This window comes from Lygodium microphyllum, chromosome 2 (assembly GCF_053477565.2).
Source record: "Lygodium microphyllum isolate KBCC chromosome 2, Lygodium_microphyllum_v1.1.10, whole genome shotgun sequence".
NCBI lineage: Eukaryota > Viridiplantae > Streptophyta > Polypodiopsida > Schizaeales > Lygodiaceae > Lygodium > Lygodium microphyllum.
Window position 1 is genome coordinate 126,413,363 of NC_141136.1, and position 21,036 is coordinate 126,434,398.

Sequence of the window (21,036 nt, forward strand, 5' to 3'; positions counted from 1 at the left end):
TGACTTATTTCAGATGCCTACATCCCTCCCTCCAAAGAGACAAGTGGACCACCCACTTGACCTAGAGCCCCATTCCAAGCCAGTGAACAAACCCCCCTATAGACTCTCCAAGTGTGAGCGTGAAGAGGTTGCGAAGAAAATCAAGGAGTTGTTGGAGATGGGTTTCATTGAATCAAGTTCTTCTCCCTATGCATCCCCTATCCTCTTAGTCAAAAAGAAAGATGGCTCCTTTCACATGTGTATTGACTACAGAGATTTGAACAAAATTACAGTGAAGAACGGCTACCCCATCCCGCAGATTGATGATTTGCTGGATGAGTTAAAAGGGGCATGCTTTTTCCCTAAGATTGACTTGCACTTTGGCTACCATCAGATTCATATGCGGGCAGGAGATGAGGTCAAAACGGCCTTCAGGACTAATTGTGGCCTTTACCATTTTCTTGTGATGCCTTGTGGGTTGACTAATGCCCCTTCCACCTTTCAAAGCCTCATGAACAAAATCCTGCAGCCCTTTCTGTTCAAGTTTGTGCTTGTTTCTTTGATGACATCCTCATTTATAGCAAGTCCTCTAGGGATCACTTGACACACGTTCGGAGGGTGTTTGATATATTGAGAGAGCATCGAATCTTTGCTAAGGAGAGCAAATGTATATTCATGCAGACATCTGTGGAGTACTTGGGACACATTGTGAGCAAAAATGGTATACAGGCTGACCCCAAAAAGGTGCAATGTGTTAAGGATTGGCCCACTCCTTCCACCACCACTTCCTTGCGTGGCTTCCTTGGTCTCTCTTCATTCTACAGACACTTCATTAAGCATTTTGCCACCATTGTAGCACCTTTGACTGATCACTTGAAAAAAGAGTCATTCTTTTGGGATGCTACTGCAGATCATAGCTTCAAACAGTTAAAGGACACGCTTACTTTAGCCCTCATCCTTGTTTTCCCTGACTTCTCTAAGCTCTTTACCATTCATTGTGATGCCAGTGGCCAAGGTATTGGTGCAGTATTGTTGCAAGAGCATGGTGTGATTGCATTCAAAAGCCGCAAGCTTGATGAGAAGGAGATGCAAATGAATGTATACGACCAAGAGATGTTGGCCATCCTCCATGCCATCGAGAAATGGCACCACTATTTGTATGGTAGTCAGTTCCAAGCGAAAAGCGATCATCGAGTCCTCCAATACTTCCTGAATTAGTCTACTTTGACTCCTAAGAAAAGGTGATGGGTGGCAACCTTACAGAACTATGACTTTGACATTTCTCACACGCTAGGCAAGGATAATATCGTGGCTGATTCTCTCTCTCGAATGTGGGCATGCAGAGTGTCATCTATCTCAGAATTGCACAGTGATTGGGTTGAAGAGCTCCAAGAGGCTTACTTGTTAGATGATCATTTCAACCACATATTTCAGAAATTACAGCATGGGATTATGGCTGAAAACTCCCAACATCAGCTCAAGCATGGCCTTATTTGGTCCCATGGCAAGATTGTCATCCCACACACTTCCCCCTTCACACAGAAGATCATGGAAGACATGCATTCTTGCCCCGTTGCCGGTCACTTGGGTGTTTTCAAAACATATGACAGGATTGTCAAGAGCTTTCATTGGAAAGGCTTATGGAGGGACGTCAAGACTCTGTGACTAAATGTGTTCCATGCCAACAGAACAAGGATAGTACACTCAGGCCTGCTGGCCTATTGCAGCCTCTCTCTATCCCTGAAGGGAAATGGACTCACATCACAATGGACTTTATCACTGGCCTTCCCGTGACTAAGAAAGGGTGGAGCAGTATCTATGTGGTAGTTGATCACCTCACCAAAGCTACCCACTTTATCCCCACTAAGGTCCAATACACTGCCTCTCAGGTGGACACTCAGTTGATGGAAAATGTCTTCAAGTTACATGGCTTACCACAAGTCATAGTACATGATTGCGATGCAAAATTTATGAGCAACTTCTGGCAAACATTTTTCACCTCCATGGGGACCAAGCTTGCTCCATCCACTACATACCACCCTCAGACTTATGGCCAAACTGAGAGAGTGAACAAATGGCTTGAGACATATTTGAGGCACTTTTGCCATGATGTACAACACAGTTGGGATATGTGACTTCACTTGGCTGAGTTTGCATATAATAACTCCACACACTCTAGCATTGGAGTTTCCCCTTTTGAGGCCTTATATGGGTATAAGGTTCCCCTTCCTACAGTCTTGTTTACTGATAAGATCAATCCTCAGAGTCAAGCTGAATTGGATCGCATGCAAGCTTTACTTCACTAATGCAAAATGAATCTTCAAAAGGCCCAAACACACATGAAACTCTATGTTGATGAAAAACACAAGCATTTGGAATTCCAAGAGGGAGAATTGGTCCTTTTGAAAGTGCCTAAGTCCTGCTACTCCACTCTCAAAGAGGGTAGCAGTAACAAGCTAGCCCACCGCTTCTATGGCCCATACCGCATCCTGAAGAGAGTTGGCGACTTGGCCTACCGCTTAGAGCTCCCCCCTACCACCGAAATCCACAATGTATTTCATGTTAGTCAGCTGAAACCCTTTGTAGGCTCCTCAGTGGACTATGTGGAAGAACTTTCCCCCATAGATGAAGAGGGCATCACTTAATATGTTCCTGAAGCAATCATTGGGCAGCGAGATAAGCACTTACGATCCCAATCCATCAAAGAATACCTCATGAAATGGCAAGGACTACCCTTGGAAGAAGCCTCTTGGCACCCAGCAACCATCCTAGATGAATTTTCCTACCTCCGTGAACCCCAACGGCTGGAAGACTAACTGGTCATACCCCAAATTGCCCACTTCCTGCCTGCAAATTGCCTACTGTTTTAGAATAGTTTTGTACTTACTCAAATTACATGCATGTGCATTCTACATAGGATGAAAGTACTCGTCATAAGCTCCGTTTTGACATATAGTACGCCCTATTTGGAGTAGCCTATCAAAAGTTATGACCAATTTACTTCAGCAGACCGGTTTAGGACTGCATGCTGTTCCTAGTCTCTCCACACCTATTCTTCATTGTCAAAGGGCTCTGAGTAGTACTCTGCAATCCTCCCTTAGCCCACCCATCACTCCCCTCTATTTCTCCTTGTTTTTTAGGGCAAAAACCTTTCGAGTGGGGATGGATTGTAAGAAGCGGGATACACACCGACTAGGGTTTAGACACCTCGTCACAGTGACTGGGGTATTTAAGGTGTAAGAGCCCCAGATTAGGGCAACCAGTTATTATCAAGATCATACTCTTCACCTTCATCTCTAGCTTCCATGGCTTCCTTCTCCCTTCTCTCCTCTTTTCTCTCTTTCTCTCTCCTCTTCTAGTCTTCTTCCTTCTTCTTCTTGTTCTCTTTCTCTCTCCTCAGCTCTCCTTCTCTCTCCCCTTAGCTTCTTTCATTACAATCCTTACCTCTCAGTTGATTGAAAGGAAAATCACTCACACTCAACCACCCCTCTATCTCACACTATATTGATAAATACATGAGAATAGCTCAATTCCTAAAGCCCATTGATGTATTCCTCTCACTATCACTTGTGCGAATTTTGTATGCTATTAGAGATTTCCTGAAAACTTACCAAAGTACGAATCATAGGTGAGGATGAGGTCACTTTCCTTGAATCCTTTATACTTGATGAAGCTAGCATGGTAAGATTTTTGTCAAGCCTATGTGGCTTCCATGCATTGTAAGGCCATCATTTGTATTTTATCCTAGCATTCCAAATGTAGAAGATAGTGCTACATGGAGACTTGTCATCTTCTAACCACTCTTCTATGGCCACTTGTAAAGAGGGTAGCTCTAGCTCCATAGGAAAAACAACTTTTGTATCATACACCAAGTGAAAGGATGTATATATTGCAACTACTTTATAGGAGGTTCTATATGCCCAAAGGGCCTATGTAAGTCGATCATCCTAGTCACCGCAATGTGTGGCAATCATTTGTGTCAAGATCGAGCAGAGAATGTGATTGGTAACTTCAACTTGGCCATTGGCTCTAGGGTAGTAGGATGTGGACTTTTGATGTCTAATCTTATAGATCTCTATCAACTCTTTCATAATATTGTTCAAAAAGTGAGTGCCACGATCACTTATCAACTCTAGAGGACTACTAAAGTGGGTGATAATGTTCTCATACAGAAACAAGGGCACACTATTGACATCATCTTGCTTGAGAGCTTTGACTTCACACCACTTCATCACATTATCTGTACATACTAGAATGTATATATTGTGCTTCCTTCTACTTAGAGGATCGATCAAGCCCATGGAGTCAATGCCCCATTTCTCAAATGGCTTCAAGGGAAGGATTGGCTATGGTAGCATGGCATTGGTCTTGGTGGGCTTTGCCATGTGTTGATATGCATCACATTCCTTGTAGTAATCATAGGTATCCGTGTGGCGGATCGACCACCAGTATCCTAGGAGCAAAGTCTTTTAGGCTACGGCTTCTCCCACAAAATGTCCATGACATGGCTCATCATGGAAAGCTTTTAGAATGATGCCAATCTGATCTCCTACAACACACCTCCCAAACACTTCATCTTTATCTTTCTTATATAGTGTGTCGCCTAGCATGGTGTAGGCAACCGATTCTAATAGAAGCTTCTTCTTCTCTCTATTAGAGATGCCAGGAGGATATTCTTGTGTTGCAAAGAGGTTGGCAATGTCTACATACCAAGGAGTAACCATCTCGACCAAGAACAAGGAGGCTTCAGGGAGGCCTAGATCCTCTTGCTCCTCTTCTTCATTCTAAGGAATCCACAATAGATGATTGGCCAAGACATGGGAGAGATCAGGCTTGGTAACCACTTCAAAGTTAAAATCCTAGAATAGGAGGAGCCATCTCATCATTCATCCATTGGCATCTGCCTTGTTCATCAAGAAGAAGAAGAACACTGCATGACCTACATAAAATTTGAAATGGGTTGAGAGTAGGTAGTGTCCAAACTTTTCCAAAACAAACACCATTGCTAGGCACTCAAGCTCTGTCACTATATGATTTTACTCTCTATCAATGACCTATAGACTTGTATCGATTGATCCAACTTAAAATAGCCCTTTTGGTATAAGACAATGTCTAGCTCTTTGACGGATACATCAGTGTGCACATGGAACTCCTTCGTCCAATCAGGATTTTGCAAGATTACTGCTCTGATGAGGCATTGCTTTAGAATATTGAAGGCTTCTCCACAATCATATCTCCAAATGAACTCTTCATCTTTCCTCAAGAGCTTATGCAGGGAGCTTCCTTAGTTGTGAAATACGTAATGATCCTCCTATAGTAGCCCACATGGCCTAGAAATCCTATGAGTTGTTTAAGATTGATCGATGCTATCAGGGCTACAATGTTCTCAATCTTTTCTAAATCTATTCATCTATACACTACACTATGAGACTCCTTGGCCTTCCTTCTCGCACCTATGCCAACGGGGTTGGGATATATGGATACACCATGAATTGTGCATGTTGGTATACTCCCTCTTAGCCTCCCCATCTTGTCAAATTCTAGACTGGGTGTAAGATTTGGGTCCTTCAACATCTATTGAGCGATGTGAGTAATTGGGGCAAGCAATTGATCTCTCCTTTCAACATGAGAGAGAAATGTGCTTTAGCAATGTCAACTTGCTGACCTTTATCGATAATGCTACCTTCCTAGGTGCTGTTGTATGGTCCCTGCCCATATGTACACATGTTGTGCCTAGCTATGGCACCTCCTGCAATCGACAATGATACCTCATGCCACAACAATTGTCTACTTCAACTACCTACTAAATGGGCCAAGTGTTTCTAACCCTACTCTTGCATATCTATGTGTATATGATCACTTATGTGTGGGGACAAAGTTAGAAGTGTAGGGACGCATCCTTGTGCATCCATTTTGCACTTGATTGATTGAAAATTTTTATTTTCTAAACCTTGCTGGGGTCCTTGCCCCACCCATCCATAATGTCACATGCCTCTCTTAGAGGGTTTCATCTATCCTTTTTGCAATGTTCTTATTTTGTGCGTTTTCCATATGAATGCACCCTAAGTTCACCAAAACTAGAATCTAATCTCACAATCCTATTTGTCCCTTTGAACCAGACACTTTTTCCCTTTACAACCCTATGTTTCGAGCAATGGTTCATAAGCTATTAATTCTTGAAGGATTTTATGTGAATCAAATATGTTTCCATGTGAACTTGCCTTTTTCACACCAGAATGAAGATTTGACATGACTACCATGACCTTCCTCTTTCCCTTGATATTTTTTCTTTTTGTAGGCTGTTAATCCAATGCATGGATTGGTCACTATTAATTTTTGTTGTTTGTGGAATATGACCTATTTTTCTCAAATCTGTGTTTTGACTTGACTGCCCTTTGGGACTCATCCTGCCATACATTTTCTCTTTTCACCATCTTCTGTTTCATCAGATAGATTTATTGTTATTAAATTTTCAATGTATTTTCGAATGTGTTTTTTGATATTTTGTCATGTGAATACCCCTATGTCAGACACCTCGTTCGGATCGTCGATCTTGTTCCTGCTATTGCCCTACCCACTTTTCCTTTTTATGTGTCTTAATCCAATCGACGTATTTTTCGAAAATATTTTTTTTGTGCTTTTACGTGTTTTAGACCCCCCATGTGTTTGCATCAATGCCCGCTTTTCGCTTCGTGCCTACTCTGACTTGTTCGTGATGCATTGCATATACTTGTCCATGGTCTTGCATGGCATTTTAGTTCCTTCAGTGCAAATTCTTTTGCTTCATTCAACATGCATGTCTGCGATATGGGGGTCCCTCCCCTCTTCGTTTCATCTTAAAATTTTTAAAAACAAAAAAACCCACTTTATTTTCTTTATTCTCTCTCCTCCTCCTCCCTCCCTCTCACCTGGAACCACCTTCTTCCCCTCGGGCCCCTCCCCTTCTCTCTTTCTCTCCTCTTCTTTCTTCTTTCTTCTCTCTTCTCTCTCCTCGCCAACCTCTTCCTCCTTCACTCTCCCACCTCCATCTTTGTCTTCTCTTCCATCACTCCTCCTACCTTCCTTCGCCTCCTCCCCTACCCTTCTCCTTGTTAGGCCGCCCCTATGGCTGCACCCCATGAGACTGCCTCCCTCCTCTTCGACTTCCCTTTCCTTCTCTTCTTCTTCGCTCTTGTCACTCCTCCTCCTTTGCACTCCCCTCCTCTGTGCCCTCTTGCAACTTCACCTGCCCATCACGAATACATGCAAACTCACCCATCCTACCCACCTGTGACTCCCCCCCCGGTTGTTGCGAATGCTTGTGAACTCACCCCACGCCCACGTTGGCATCTCTGCAATCTTCTCCTGCACCTCCTTCTTCTCCAACTCTTCCTTCCCTCCATTCCCTCCCCTTGCTATTGGCCCCCTACTCGATTCCCCCCCCCCCCCTCCCCCACAAATTTTAAAATTTTTCCTTAAAGAAAAAACAAAAAAATCCACCCCTTAGTCCTTCTTTCCATCCCCACTTATTAGCCCCCCTTCAGGTGATGTTTCCAATACCTCCTTGCATGAAACCCTCTTTACCTCTTGGTATCTCTCTCACCCTTGCACCTCAGCTCTCACCTCGAATCAGCCCTACCATTGGCCCTTATTTCCATCCGGGGTTGTGGTCCCCTTCCTCCCTGTCCCTTCCAAGCTATTGTTCATGTGTGGAATTTAGAATTTTGTGGTTTGTGTGGATGCATGGTTTGTTGCTTGCTATTCATGCGCGAGGATGCGCATCTTGTTTTGATAGTGTTGTGGAGTCAGAGTTGCTATTCACACACATAGTCATCCAAATACCCACCTTTTTTTTCTCACCAATAACCAATTTTCAAATTACGTTTTAAAAAAATAATAAAAAGAAAAAAACTCGAGAACGCATAAAACATTTAAAAATGCAAAATACCTCTTAAAAATAAAAAATAATGAAAATTTCCAAAAATAGATTTATAATTCATTTTTTAATTTTAAAAAGATAAAATTAAATAAAATTAGAAAACTCCTTAAAAACTAAATAAAAAGATAAAAATTACCATAATACTATTGAAAATTAAAAATCCAAAAAATTATTTTAATTAAAGAAACTAATCATCATATTTTTTATTTTTATTCATTTTTCCATTTAAAAAATCAAAAAAAATCTATAAAAATAAAAAACTCAAAATAATTAATCAAAAATGAAAAAAATACAAATTCATATATATAGATTCACACATATGTGTTTATATCACTTTTTATTTTGGCCATTGTGATTAGTGAAGGTTTTTAAAAAATTTATTACATTACAAGAAGTTGACTACTAGTTCTTAGTCATCTATTTGTTTATATCTTTCATGGACTTCTAGCCCTTGCAAGAGTTGAGGAGTCGTGTCCTTACCACTGTTTTCTTATCAGACCTTGTAGGTGTCCCACATATCACCAAGTTCTTTCCTTTTCCCTTCTCCACCTGCACCCTTAGCCATAATTAACTTGTAATAATGATTAATCCAATGTTGCACCACAAAATGAACACAATGCATACATATGACTTATATCACTTTTTTTTTGCCATTGTGATTAGCCAAGGTCTTCCAAAAATATATTATTTTACAAGAGATTGACTACTAGTTCTAAGTTACCTAGCCATCATGAGAGTTGAGGAGTCATGTCCTTTTACCACCATTTTCTTATCAGACCTTCTAGGTGTCCCACATATCGCCAGGTTCTTTCCTTTTCCCTTCTCCACCTACACCCTTAGTGTTGAGAGTGGAAAAAGACTGAAATTTTGACTGATTTTTGTTGTTTTTGAGGACTGAATGATTGATTTTTGATGGATTTAGAGTGATGCATGGTTGTTAATGGAAGTATTTGAGAGTTTTTGGATGATATTGATTATGTTTTGGAAGTTCATGATGATTCTCAATGGAGATATGAGGTTCTGTGATGTTTTGTTGAGGTTCTGATTGGTTTTGTATACCTTCTGTATAGCTTCTGTTTTGTTTTGATTGTCTTCTGTATGAAGCATGGATTGATGTGATTGATGAAGATTGAGATCTTTTGGAAGCTTATTGAATAGTTTTTGATAGTTTGGAATGGTTTGAGTATGAGTTATGAGGCTCTAATGACCTTCTGTAACCTTCTGTAGACCCTCTATAGAGCCTCTATCTCTGCTCTGTCTTTGTACTGTAATTGTACTGTAGTTGCTCTGGTACTGTATTGTAACTGTTCTGTAGACCTTCTATAAGTGTTTTGTAGAAAGTATGTGTGACTTTGGGAAAATTTTCTAACCTTTGGAAAAGATGAATCTAAGTTTAAAAGAGCTAAAACAAGTGGAAGAAGCAGTTGCTGAAGACTGAAGACAAGACTAAGTGATAGTGACAGTACTGAGCTGTGAAAAGACACTGTAGTGGCTCTGGTGACTCTTCATATCAGACATACCTCTTGGGAGGTGCATCCACGACCTAAGAAGGATTATTGAGGGTTATTATGAGAGCATTGTAGTGAGGATATGATGTATTATTGAGAGAGAGAGAGAGAGAGAGAGAGAGAGAGAGAGAGAGAGAGAGAGAGAGAGAGAGAGAGAGAGAGAGAGAGAGCCAGAGATAGCCAGTTCTATCAAAACAGTGTAACTGTATGTGAGAGATTGAGAGAGAGAACTATGAAGACATTGAAGAAGAATAATATGTGATTGATTTCCATTCAAAGATTGTGTATTCCTTTGTGTTCTTTGTTCTATTGAAGAATTTTATGAAGACGTTGAAGAATATGGTTGATTTTATCAAATCCGTGGGAGAAATCTACTATGATGCTGCGTGAAGAATTGTTGTTTTCTTTGTTTTGATGATCAAAAGAATGAAATAAAATCTTGTTGATGTTACAAGATAGATTTTCTTGCAAGAGAATTCCCTTTTCCTTGGTGTTCCTCTTGGGGCTCCATGTTTTTGGTGCGCAGCTGGGGAAACTTGCCATCAACAAGCACTAGAAGAGACTGAAAATGAAGGAAATGGCATTGCCAAAGAAGAGAAGAATTCAATGGATGTTTGTAAAGTTCCTTCTTCCACTGAAGAGTTGGAATTTATCATTATCAAAGCCACTTTCCACAAGAAGTTCATCCCACAATGTCGGAAACATATCACCATCATGATGCATGCTCTATGTGGTGGACTGTTTCCTCTTCCTGTTGACGCAGCAAAAACTTGTATCTTGGTGGCAAATTGTTTGGGAACAAACTAAAGAGCAGAAACAGAGAGAATGACCATTCATGGAAGATTTGGCATTCATTGAGAAGTTTCCAGACATCATCAAGTGGGAGATTGTGAAGAAGCTTCAAGAGTCGTGGTCTGTAGAGGTTCACGAAGACAAGAAGGAAAAGAGTTGGAATTTGTTCATGGATGCTCAACATCAAGATACATGGGATGCTTGGTGCACTGACAATCTTCTATTTGTCCAATTAGCAACCCACTGGAAGTTGGTAGACAGAGTGTTTTTCACAACATACACTGTTGAAATCCTCAGAAGCTAGCATTATTATAATGATGCAACAACAATCCTAAGAAGAATGAGTTTTGATACTTTCAAAACAGAATATCTTCCCCTCTGTAGTGGTTTGAAAGCTAAATTCAGAGATGTTGAAAAGAAGGAAGTAGAGGAGATGTTGGCCAAAGAATCCATCAGAGAGACTGAAGCCCTCTATGATACTATCCTGTTGAGTCTAGACCAACTGGTTGAAGCCAACCCCCTGATGAAAGACGCAATAAAGAGGCAAGCGTTGGAACGAGTCCAAAGGTACGTGAGAAGAGAGAAGGCAAAAATTAAACCTGAGAACGAGCTTGCAGTAGAAGCCTCCTTTGATGCCCTAAAAGCACTCTTTATAGAAGTCCCCATGGCGACTCAAGGTCCCCCTTCCTAGTCAGATTCGTCCTTGAAATATTGATGACATGCCAGCAAATGTAGTCCCATTGCCAGTCTTTAAGGGAGAGTACAATGAAGACCTTGATCTTCATGTAGTAGAATTCATGGTAGCATGTGTGGCTAACAATGCCAGAACCTCGGAGCATTGGTTAGCAATATTCCCCGCCACTTTCAAGGGCGCGGCGTTTCAGTGGTATGAGAGACAAGCAGCAGGAACTTTTGGCACATGGGACGGACCTAAAGTTGGCCTTCCTCACTAAATTCAGGCATGAAGATTTTGAAGAGCAGATGCGAGAGGAGTTCATGAACCTAAGTCAATCCTCTGGAGAAAGAGTAGAAGCTTATGTCTCGTGAATGGAATCCATCCTGAAGAGACGGACTAACCATCATTTGGATGAAGGAATCCAAAAAGGAGTGTTTCTCAAGGGCCTATGATCAGAAGTTCGCAAGTTTGTAGAATTGAGAAGACCAGTCAATCTGCAAGCTGCAGTGGAAGGTGCAAGATTGTATGATGAAGTTGAAGCAAGGCTGTCAATGACTCCATGAAGAGGAGTCTTACCTCCTCCCATGCCTAGAACGGTATACCCACCAAATGCAGTCCTAGGGACAGTTCCCTACCCTTATCCCCAGATACAAACAGTACCACAGTATAGTTCACCTAATCCAGTGTGGTCACCGCAGACGACAGTGCCTCAAATGATGGTTCAACCACAACAACAGTGGCCTCAAATAGTTCCTCCAATGGCGACTCAACAATAGTGGAATCCTACCAACTGGAATCAACAACCCCAAGTCTCAACAGGAGCTCTGAATCAGAGCAAGAACAGAGGATCTTTTGGATCAGCCCAACTAGTCTATGCAGTAATTACAGACACTTCCCAAAATCCGACAACAAGCACTTCAGGAGGTGAAAATTTGAAGGACTACTTATCCAACTCAGTTGCAAGTATCAAGAAAGAGCTTCTGGATGTGATTACAGAGTAGCTACAGACGTTGAAGGTGAATACTGCCAATATATCTACTCCTGCGGGAGCTGAAAGCGATGTGATGCGCTCTAATACATGGTGCGGAAAGTGTCATCAAGCGGGACATTTAGCCACTAAATGTACCCGAAAACCAACCATTCCTGGAGCCTTCTGTTCCTATTGTTTGCGGAAGAACTGTCAAGATTGTGGGAGAGAAGGAAGGAGTCTCACTTGTAGCTTTCTTGCTTGCACAATGGGGGAATACACACAAGGGTGGAGGCTGAAAACAGTTTTCCTCTTCTTAGTTGTGTAAGCCAAAAGAACCCCCATACAAAGAAATAGAAGAACCCTATATATGGGTCTCAAACCAAACTCAACTAACTAAGGTGGCATACTAACTGAGCCACGAACTAGAGTAGATAAGGATAGCTATCATGTAGCTATTATTCATGGACGGTGTACCAACCGCATCTGCAACTGACAAGTCGGTGACATAAATACACAACGGTCACCCTGGCGTATCACGAGTGGAGCTCGATATCTCAACAAGAACCATACAGAGAATATTTGTTCTCTGAAAGAGATGCATGAATGAAGACAGAAGGATGAAAATGCAAGATTCAACTTGTTGGAATCCAAAATGATAACACAAGATATTGGACCAAAGCCTAGGAAGCTTGGTCCTAATTTTGGTCCAAGGAGGTTTCCCTCTCAAAGTTATAGAGGATGATAGTCTGGCGGTGGTCAGAGATCGGAGGTGGAATATTATAGGTGTGGAGAAAAGGGACATATCTCCCCAAATTGTCCAAACCCTAGACGATCTGTCGATTACAAGCCCTTATGCAGCCAATGCAAAGGAGAAGGCCACACTGCAAAGGACTGTCCCAGTCTAGCCCTTGTAAAGGCCAATGCCACTAATAACCAACAAAAGGTACAAGAGCTTGCCTCCAATTTGGTAGAGTTGGAAGTTGCTGCTGTTACACGCACCAAGAAGAAGGAACCAGTGGTTCAGAATGAAAATGATTCTCCTGCTAAGACTGTGAAGTTCAACCTGCCAACAGAGAGACATAGCAGTACAGAATAGAACAGTACAGTACAGAGCACTACAGTGCCATAGAAGGATACAAAGACGGTCCCAGAGACATGACCAGAGGCCCAGGAGATAGAAGATACAGAAGCACTTCCAAAAAAAGAAGAAGTACCGATGCAGCAATTATTAGAAGAAAGAGGAAAGATGAAAATGGGTGTAGCCCCTTTCCCCAGCAAGCTGGAAAAGCCTGTGGATCCTATTAAAGATTATGACTTGGTCAAAGACCTAGACACTTTTAAACCAAACTTAACGTTCTGACAGTTGTTGATGCTGTCTCCCAGCTGCGAAAAGAGATTCAAAAGCATCTTGACAGGAAGACGTGGACTAAGGATCGCTCCTTCAACAGTGACCAAAACCAATAAGGCCCCGAAGCCTGTAAATGAAGTAGATGTGGCTAATGCCTTCCTGGATCTTGGAACCCCAAAGATTAGTGTATGGATAGAAGGATGCTTTATTTCAGATGCATTGATTGATGGAGGATCATCAGTGAACATAATGACGGATGTCACAACGAAGGACTTAGGGTTGCAAGGAATTCAACCTACACAGTGGCTTATCAGATTGGCAGACCAAAGCAGAGTCAAACCGTTGGGTAACCTCCCATACATAAAAACAACCCTAGCAGGAAGAGATTATTGACTGACATATCTAGTGGTTCAACCAAATTCTTATGGGACTTCATACCCTCTGCTGTTGGGAAGACCTTGGCTTTTTGAAGCAAGAGCCAGGACGGACTGGTTCAAAGGAACCCTAACCCTAGGCAAAGGACCCAATAAAGCGGTGTTAAAGCTGAAACAGATGGTACATCAAGAGATGAAGAGGCTGTTAAGTAGATATTTCCTAAGAAAATAGAGGCACAGTCCCTAACAATGGGCACTGCAAGCCAACTACCACAGGATGTAAAATCCTTGTCCATGGGTGAATACCTCCTGCCTCAACTAGAATCAACTTCTGAAATCATCTCTAACAGTGAAATAGAAGCATGGATGTACTATTCTCCCTGTTACATGACAGTCATAGAGACAGAGCAGAGACAGTACAGAGACAATACAGTTACAGAGCAGAGATAGTACAGAGGTAGAGCAGATACAGAGCGGCTACTACAGAACAAAGACAGAGTGGATACAAAGACAGTTACAGAGACAGTAACAGATACAGAGCCAGAGCTAGAGGCAGAAGCAGAGTCAGAACTGGTGACAGAAGCAAAAGCAGATGCAGAGATAGAAGATCTGTTCTTCTCTTACAGAGCCTCTACAGAAGCAGCAACAACAAAGCCTTCAGAGGAAGAGGATGAAAATGATGAGGAAGAAAACGAAGCAGCTTATGCAAGTGTAGATGAAGAATTTCCTCTGATAGAGGATGATCTTGTTGATGTCCCTACAGAGACCTCAAAGGCCGAAGGGTGCTGGATGGAATGACTATGGTGCCATTTGGGTTGATTGATGGACCACAAAATATGCAGAATCTGTATAAGCAATGGATTAAAAGCATAAAAATTAAGTTCACTAGTGGCTCCTGTCGCCCTGGCTATTAAGTTTAAAGAAAAGATGATGATGATGCCCGCTGCCAACAAAAGCAAGAGCCCTCAGAGCCACGGCCTCCAGAAGGTCCGTGCTATGTGACATTCCTGGATGCATCTTCTGAATATGAATCCCTAAGTCCAGAAGAAATTACCACTCACACTGAAGCAAATAAAGCTCTGATACCCTTCCAGCAACCTAAACAGATGAATGAGTCATCTATACAGAAGGAGGACACTGGTTCTAGTGGAACATCAGATGAGGATACTACTCTCTTGAAAGAGTCACACCTCTATCCAGAAGCAATCCGTGGGACATTTATCCGTGAAGTGGAAAGTGAAAGACAAGTAACATTACTGGATGCTGAGGGTACTAAGCGTCACCTGAAAGTGGATCTCAATCTTCCAGAAGAAGAATTAGTGGTCTTGCGAGACCTACTCAAGGAGAACTTAGATGTGTTTGCTTGGTCATATAAAGATCTAAAGGGGATTGATCCCACAGTATGCTAGTATCACATTGATCTAGAGCCTAATGCCAAACCTGTAAGGCAAAGACAAAGGCGTATGAATCCTAATTACTCCGCTCTGGTGAAGGCCGAATTATTGAAACTTCTTGAAGCCGACTTCATTTATCCCGTGGCTAATAGTGAATGGGTTTCGCCCATTGTGGTAGTACCTAAGAAGAATGGGAAACTTCGAATATGTGTCGACTTTCGAAAGCTCAATTTGAAGACAAAGAAGGATCATTTCCCTATCCCTTTTACAGACCAACTGTTGGACACAGTGGAGCAGGCCATGAGCTGTATTCCCTCTTGGATGGATTTAGTGGATATAACCAGGTCCAAATCGCAGAAGAGGACCAATCCAAAACAACCTTCACCACAGAATGGGGGACCTATGCCTAGAGAGTGATGCCATTTGGGCTCTGTAATGCTCCTGCCACCTTCTAACGAGTAATGATGGCTGCCTTCCAGAATCATCTGCATGATTTCATAGAGGTGTATCTTGATGACTTTTGTGTCTATAGTTTGATCCGAGAGTACTGGGGACACCTAGAGCAATCTTTTGACAGATGCCGAGAGTATGGGATTTCTCTCAACCCCGAAAAACGTGTCTTTGGCATCTCCTTAGGAGTTCTTTTGGGCCATATTGTCTCTGCACAAGGAATTGCAACGGACCCGACAAAGATTGAGAAGATTTCCGCCTTAACAGCACCGACAAACCTCAAGCAATTAAGAGGATTTCTTGGCCATGTGGGCTACTACAGGAGATTTATTGCACATTTTCCAACTAAGGCAGCCCCTCTGCACAAGCTCCTAAGGAAAGAAGCTGATTTCCTTTGGATGGATGATTGTGAAGAGGCCTTTAATACCCTAAAACAGTGCTTCATCCAAGCACCTATTTTACAGCCTCTTGAATGGACGAAGGAGTTCTATGTGCACACAGATGCATCAGTTGAAGGGCTAGGTGTTGTCCTATGTCAAAAGGGCCCCTCCAAGTTAGATCAACCGATATATTATGCAAGCCGGAAGGTCACTGATAGGGAACGGAACTATACAGTGACAGAGCTTGAGTGCTTGGCAATGGTGTTTGCACTGGAGAAGTTTCGACACTATCTACTGTCAACACATTTCAAGTCCTATGTGGATCATGAAGCCTTGTCCTTCTTGATGAACAAAGTAGATGTTAAAGGACGACTGATGAGATGGTTGCTCCTATTCCAGGAGTTCGACTTTGAAGTAGTCACTAAGCCTGGCCGTTCCCATGTCCTAGCCGATCATCTGTCATGGATCCCTCAAACAGAAGAAGAGGAACAGGATGATCCAAACCTTCCTGATGCTTCCTTGTTTCTAGTTGAAACAGTTACTCCCTGGTATGCAGACACATCCAATCTTCTAGCAACTCAACAGTATCCTCATGGCATCTCAAGTCGTGAGAGGAAGAAGCTTCTCTTAGAGTCAATCCCCTACACTTTGTTAGACGGTGCACTGTACAAGAAAGGAAAAGATGAAGTGCTGTGAAGATGTGTTGCAAGGGATGAAATCGATATAGTATTGAAAGCATGCCATGACGAACCATGTGGTGGATACTTCACAGGAGAAGCAACAGCCAGGAAGGCTCTATTAGTAGGATACTGGTGGCCGACCCTCCACAACGATGCCCATAACTACTGCAAGAGATGTGATGCTTGTCAGCGAATGGGGAAACCCACCAAAACAAGTGCCATGCCACTACAACCCATTCTTCCCCTAAAGCCGTTCGAGAAGTGGGGGATTGATTTTGTGGGTCCCATTGATCCACCTACCAGACGGAAGCAGAACATATACATCTTAGTATGTACGGATTATGTCACAAAGTGGTGTGAAGCTAAAGCTCTGAAGCGGGATGATGGTAACAGTGTAGCCCTGTTCATGTACGAGAATATTATCACCCGTTTTGGCAGTCCCCTCGAGTTGGTAAGTGACAGAGGTACTCACTTCCTTAACAAAATCATGGAGGAGTTGAGTGAGCTGTATAAGATTCGCCATCGTAAGTCCACTCCCTATTACCCCAAAGCCAACGGCCAAGTTGAAGTCACCAATTGCATCCTTTGCTCGATTCTGACAAGAACGATTGCTGCACATCATCGTGACTGGGACGATCGACTTACAGAGGCCCTTTGGGTGTACAGAACCTCTCATAAGGCAGCTACAGGACAGACCCCTTTTCAGCTAGTGTATGGTACAGAAGCCGTCTTCCCTGTTGAGCTGGAATTGCCCTCTTTGCGAGTGGCATTTAAAGAATGCTTAGGAGATAGTGAGTCACTGCAACACCATCTCCTGCACTTGCAAACTACTCAAGCGCGATGCAAGGCCTATCATGACAGTTTCATCAAGCACAAGGAGTTCAAAGAAGGTGATCTTGTTCTAGCCTATGATTGGAGATTTGGCAAGTTTCCTGGCAAGTTTCAACAATGGTGGATGGGCCTGTACAAGGTACTTTCCGTCAATCCTAACGGCTCTGTTCAGGTGCAGACCGTTGATGCTTCTGATGACCCTTTCCTCATCAATGGCTATCGCCTGAAGAAGTATTTCCCTCCCTAGGGATCTTGACAATCACAGTCGACCTACCCCTTTCCTTTTGGGCGTCGCACATCCTTCTTGTCGTGCTTTTGATAGCCATTATGATTCTCCTCATGAGGCAGTCTCGTTCTGCTACCCCCTCACAGAAACATCTCAACCCGACATTGTTCTCTTCTCGTCTGATCCAACAACGGTGGCGAGGTTGGTCCTAACATATGGTATTTCTACCATTCTCTTTCTTAATGAAAAGAAAAGAAAACAAAACAAAACAAAAACAAAAGCAAAAGAAAAAAAAGGAAAAAAAACAAAAACAACAAAACTATTATGGGAGAAAAGAAAGAAATTCCCTGTCATAACAGGCCTTGTTCCAAGAAAAGGTGGAAACACCCTTGGGCGAGAAGCTAACTGTGGAAAAGGTGGTAACACCCTGCAGTTCAGGATAGCTAACTCACCAGCAGAACCTCTTCAGCACGTAATTTGAAGCCACCTCCCTTGGTGTGCTGTCTTTGCAATATCAATCCGTCAGCCCTTCTTAACAGACGACTATTCTTACCAATCATTGAAGTACGAGATTTGTAGGCTACCTCCCTGGGTACACCTTGCCCTCAAGATCATGATGACACCAATAGCCAACATGATCTTCATCACCAACTCCTTGAGTGATGTGAGCTTTCATCCTAACAGGATGGGGATGCAAGTATGGGCTGCCCTCTGTATCTATCAGAGCGTGAGACAGAGGGTGGGGGGAGTGACCAGTCTTTCCCTTTAAATCAAATGAGAGGTGAGATGTGTAAACAGAGTGTTGCATGCATGGGATGGGCTTCTCAATGCACAAAGCACGATCTGCTTCTGTGCACTGCACTATAAGGCTCCCTGGCCTTCCTTCTTGCACTGTATGCTGGCACAGGGCGGGATGCACAATTGCACCATCAAATGCGCATAAGGCATACAACCTCTGCACAAGTGACCGTGAGGATTACATCAATGGGTTTCAGGAAAGGGATGCCCTCTGTATCTTTCAACAGAGTGTGAGACAGAGGGCGGACTGAGTGTGACTGGTGTTTCTTCAATCAATTACCGAGAGGTGAGGATTGAGGGACGTTACGACCTTTGGAGTCAAGTACGTTCCCATTTCTCTATGCACCCACGGGCTGGGTTTCTGCCATCAGCACAAGACACATCACTCTGCTCTATACACTGCATTACAAGGCTCCCTGGCCTTTCTCCTTGCACCTATGCCAGAAGGTTGGACGCACTGATGCACCATCAATTGTGCACCCTAGCATACTCCCTCTGTATCATTCTTTTGTCAATTCCTAAACCAGGTGTGAGCTATGGGTTTTCATCCTTATTTCCTTGAGTGATATTAGTAATGGGGCGAGTGCCTGCTCTTTCAATCCATTTGAGTAATCGTGAGTTGAGTGCAATATCCCTCACCAGCGATGAATTTCCGGTGATTCTTTCCACCAACTACCTCCCTGGGTACTGCCGTGTGATCCCTGCCACGAAGGCCGAAGAATGTGTGCTGTGAAGACACCTTGTTACCTCCTGTAACCGATAACGACACTAGACGTAACCTCGATAGTCAACATTCCTCCTCAGCAATATGGGCCAAGTTTTTCTAGCCCTACACCTTCTGTTTCTCAGTGATGGTCATGTTTTAAGTGTGGGGACGTTGTGGTTGGTCTGATGTGAGGTGCTAAATCCTTGAAGTTTGGTTTACCCTTCCTGTTAAGGTCTTAAGTGTGGGGACGCGTCCTTGCGCGTCCATGTTGCATACCCCCATGCATACACCCTGTTCTAATCATTCATCTATGCCGTGATTTCATGTTACCTTGATGGGGTCCCTTTCCCACCCTTTTGTTCTATTTCACCCTGTCCTCGGGGTTGTTTCTTGACCATTTACCCTTATTTTGGGTTTTGCGCTTATTTCATGTGAACGGACCTTACGTTCATCGAAAACTCAATCCAACCTTACAACCCTATTCGTCCCTTTGAAATTCCTATTTTTCCCTTTTACTAACCCCTGTTCCGATAGACAGTTCTCAAGTATTAATTTTTGAAGCAATTCCCGTAAATGGGATATTTTCGCATGTGAACGCATCTTTATTTCTTCGCAACCCTGATCTGATGAGTCAAGCCTGTCCTACCCCTTCCCCCTGACCTTTTTTCTTTTTATTCTGTGTCATTTTGATGCATGGTTCCTCAGTTATTAATTTTTGTGGGTTTTCGAGTCTTTTTCGTGCTTATTTTTCACATTTTTTCATGTGAACCTGCCCAATTTTCACAAGAATTCCAGTTTGATTTAACAGCCGTGTCCTACCAACCTTTCCCCACCTTTTTCTTTTTCTTCCCCCCTTTTTTGACTGTCGAATTTTTAGTTATTAATTTTTCTGAGTGTTTTTAAATGCATTTTTCGTGTTTTTTCCATGTGAACCCTTCCTAATTTTTCCCAAACTGAGTTTTGATGCCCCAGTCCTATGAATTCCTTTTTTTTGGACATTTTTCCTTGTTATTGCTTGCTATTTCAACACACGGTTTTTCCCGTATTAATTTTCGAGTCCATTTTTGGGCCCACTTTTGGGGTTTTTCCCATGTGAACACATCCTATCTCGATCGAAACTGTGTTTTGACGTGACAAAGTTGTTGGACATATTGTTGTGCACACTCTTTCCTCTTTCTGTACTTCATTCCGATTCGCAAATTTTTTGATATTAATGCCCGTATGTGTTTTCGGGTTTTTTTTTGCGTTTTTCCCATGTGAACACCCTGATTTTGTCCCAGAACCGATGTTGCATATTTCCAACATTTTTCCTCATCCCCCGGCCCATTTTTGCTTTTTACGGATTTTTGATGCGACAAACGGTTTAGATTTTATTAATTTTTTTTATTTTTCATGTTAACCGTGTTTCTCGCCTCGCGCATGAACGCGCCTGTTTTTGGTTTTACATGTCTTGGGACGCCTTGTGGCGTCCATGGCTCGCGCATCCCCGTCCCTGCCCGTTTGAACCGATCATTGCAAAATTTTTTTACCCCTGGCCACGCATGCGCACGGGCCGGGGATGTGTTCTTTTCTTATTTTTTCATTATTTAATATCACAAGAAAAAAAATTAACCCAAAAACAACACAAAATAAAAACAAATAATAATAAATAATAATAATAATTAAAAAAATCTCACTTAAAACAACAAAACAAAGAAAAAAGAAGAAAAAAAAGAGAACAACAACACCACACACATACACATACACATACACAGGCACATCCATACATACATACATACACATATATATATATTTATATATACATATACATATATATATATATATAAAGAAAACCATTAAAAAAACAAAAATGCTGAAAAAGAAAAGAAAAAGAAGAAGAAAAAAAAAACGTATGTACCTGTTCGCCGCTCCTCTCCCCTTCCTCCTCTCCTACTTCTCCTTCTTCTTCTCTCTCCTTCTCCCTCCACCTCTCCTTCCCTCCACCTCTCCTTCTCCCTCCACCCCTC